Genomic DNA, 3,515 nt, shown 5'->3' on the forward strand with positions numbered 1-3,515 from the left:
GACTTTTTTTCATTCACTAGAATTATTTTTAAATTAGTTTATATTGCTAAAACAGTACCTGATTGGGTGAATCTCTCACACACACACAAACTCATGCAGTGTGAGATATGGTATTGAAATAGTCATAACAACTTTTTTTATGATATATAAAGCTACAAAAGATGTTCTTTTGTCAAATGCCAAAATATGTCCGGAATGCGTTCTTGGCAGATTCACCCATATGTTTTACTTTGGATCTTTTGTATCTTTTTCTATGTTGCATAGTGCTTTCCCAACACTTTTCTGTGGTGCTCTTTGCCTGTCATGAACCCTCATATCTCTTGTCTTGTGAAATTCGCTGTTTATTATTCTTCGTGTTGGGCTCCAAAGGCAACGCAGGGGCACGGGTTCAACCGGGAGAGATATTTATAGCATTGCAACACAGTGAAACTAGACGAATGATTCATTTAAAGATATGTGAGGAGATCACATTTCTTTGCCTCGTCCAATCAAATCTCTGACCTTTGCTCTGCAGCTGAAGACGTCATCGGGACGACTGCAGTGTCGCTGGCCCAGTGATCTTTCATCATACTGTATCTGCAATGTTCCTGAGGATAAGAATATAATTGAATTAAATGATTAGCCATTCAAAATCATGATGTCATGCTGCCTTATTTAAAAGGGTGGAAATATTTGCTCTGACAATGTTTTGATTCGATTCAATTGCATTTAAAAAATGATTCCCAGCTAACATTTTGCTAATGTTTACATTAAGTTATGAAAATGTTAATGTTCTCTGAATGTGCAAAATGTTAAAAAAATGCCTTAAAAATGTTTTTTAAAAAAACGTTTTTTAAATGTTAAAAAACATTTTTCTTGGTTATGTGACAACAACATTAAGCCAACATTCCATTTTATAATTTTGCAAACATTATACAAATTGTAGTCCATTACTGATTACAAATTACATGATGAAATAATCTGGATTACACATATTAGGTAACGTAGTTTGACTACGTTTAGATTACTTTTGATCTAACTTGTTGATCACATAGACTTGAATGGGGTTGTGTACCATAATGATAAAAACAAACAAAAAAAGAGAAAGAAAATATATTCCATACCTTGTTATCAACATCAAAAATGGATTTTACATTAAATTACAGCAGGGTTTCCAAAACTATGAATGAATTATGAATAATTTACTGCCATTGTGTGAATAATAATGTAATCATGTAATCCATAAAAAGTAACTGTAATCTGATTATGAGCATTTTAGAATGTAATATAATCTAACAAGTACTTTATTTTTGGATTATGTGTAATCAGATGCTCTGCAGGCCTGCCAGAACCTTAGCCAAAGTTCTGAGAATGTTACTGTTAGCCTGGTTCAGAATTATTCAGAATCATTTTCAAAAACATTGACGGGAGGGCCAATTTAGTTGAATTTTGGATAAGAAATGAACACATAAAGCACAATAACTACACTGTACTGATTTTTCGAAATATTATTGGAGTAGGTTTTACATGAAAATATTTTTTCAGTCTTTTATTTCAAACAATGTCACTGGCCATTTCTTTGTAATTGTTTGTGAAAATTGTTTCTTCACCGATTGTAGTTTTTTCATAGATTATTCAAATCTGAATGCTCATTGCATATTTCAAATATGTTGATTCGGTATGTTTTGGCAGATGTTCCTCGCATTAATGAACTGTAACTGAATCCTGAATCGATTCAAATGAGTTTTTAATGTTGTTTTGAGGGTGTAGATTCAAACTGGGCGCATTTGAATGCGACTCAAACAGATGTCTCTCTCTGATCGCCTCATTAGGATTTCAAACTCTTATGATGCTGGCTATTTTTTCTGGAATTACAAAGAGCATGTTTAACTATTTCATCAACGCTTTGATGTGGCCAGTAACCGTGGCAACGGAGATGCTCATTAGCTTAAAGCTGAATCTGCTGTTTATGGCTGATCTTTATGGGTCTTTGAAAACACATGAAGGGCTCAAACCAACCGAATGAGTTAACCATTTATACCTCCGTGAAAGGAGACGTTTATTCAGATAAAGGTAACCATGAGGACAGAAAATGCAACGCAAAAATCAGATTTGACCATTAATTAGTTAATTAAACGAGGCTTATGAGTGAAATAGGCCTACTAAACGCTGGAGAGAATAAATGTTCACTTCATATCTGTCAGTTCTTCATTTTCATAACTGAGATACACGTAACGAAACACAAACTGAAGATTGTTTCTGCCATGAAATTAATAAATAAAGGCAATTTTGACTCACAATTCTGAGTTTTTATCAGACAATTCTGAGAAAAAATTCAAGATATAATTCACAATTGCCTTTTAAATTAGTTTTATTCCGTGGCGGAAAAAATTTTGAGAGTTGGAAAACTCAGAATTCAGACAAAAAATAAAAAAATTAATAAATAGATATTTAAATTTACAAATTGTTGAGTGAAATGTAGCAATTACCTTTCTTGTTTGATAACGACAGAAATTCAGCATATTATACTGATTTCTGAAGATCATGTGACACTGAAGACTGGAGGAATGATGCTGGATGCTGAAAATTCAGCTTTGATCACAGGAATAACTTACATTTTTTAACATAACATAATATTTCACAGTTTTTACTGTATTTTTGATCAAATAAATGCTGCCTTGATTTAAAAAAAATATGGGTTTTTGATACTCTTAGCTCATTTTAATACTTTTGATCAAGTTCTAACCCTTTCTCTACATAAGTGTGTGTGTGTTTATATGAATCTCACTGGGCTGGAAAGTGAACACTGCCTTTGTGTGAGTCTTACAGATGGAAGAACAGGCCGCTGGCCAGAAAAGAAAACTAAATATAGCAAACAATGAGAGTAACTTCAACACAATCAGATCAACAGCAGCTCAATCTGACCTCATGGACCTGAAGTGGGCGTCAGGATCAGACACGATGGAGGGAAAATGGACAGCAGAGTCTGTAGATTAATATATAACACAACAGGACCAAATCCCTCAGGAGATAAATATCACAAATGAGATCGCTTTAATATCTCAATTGTTTCTTGTTTTTCACTTTTGCTTAAAGAAACAGAAAGTAGATTATTGTGATGTTTTCATCAGCTGTTTGGACTCTCATTCTGACGGCACCCATTCACTGCAGAGCATCCATTGCTGAGCAATTTCTCCAAATCTGATGAAGAAACAAATTCATCTACATCTTGGGTGACCTGAGGGTGAGCACACTTTCATTTTTGGGTAAAGCATTCTTTTAAAGTATGCATGCATTAAGCATGTTTCTGGCCTAAATCATTAGATGAATGTGTGTTTGTGTGACTGCTGATGTCTAAAATCACATAATGAATGCAAGTGAGTGTCCTTCCAATGGGACGAGTCCTAATAGAGCAATAATGAGCAATAAAACAGCACAGCATACTAAAATTAACTGTGTATGAAAAACTGCCGTCATGCACAGGCCTCTCAGAAAACATCAATAAACTTATGCATACTTCATATTCATAAAATATA

This window comes from Sinocyclocheilus grahami, unplaced genomic scaffold, assembly GCF_001515645.1.
Source record: "Sinocyclocheilus grahami isolate Dianchi unplaced genomic scaffold, SAMN03320097.WGS_v1.1 scaffold216.1, whole genome shotgun sequence".
Lineage (NCBI taxonomy): Eukaryota > Metazoa > Chordata > Actinopteri > Cypriniformes > Cyprinidae > Sinocyclocheilus > Sinocyclocheilus grahami.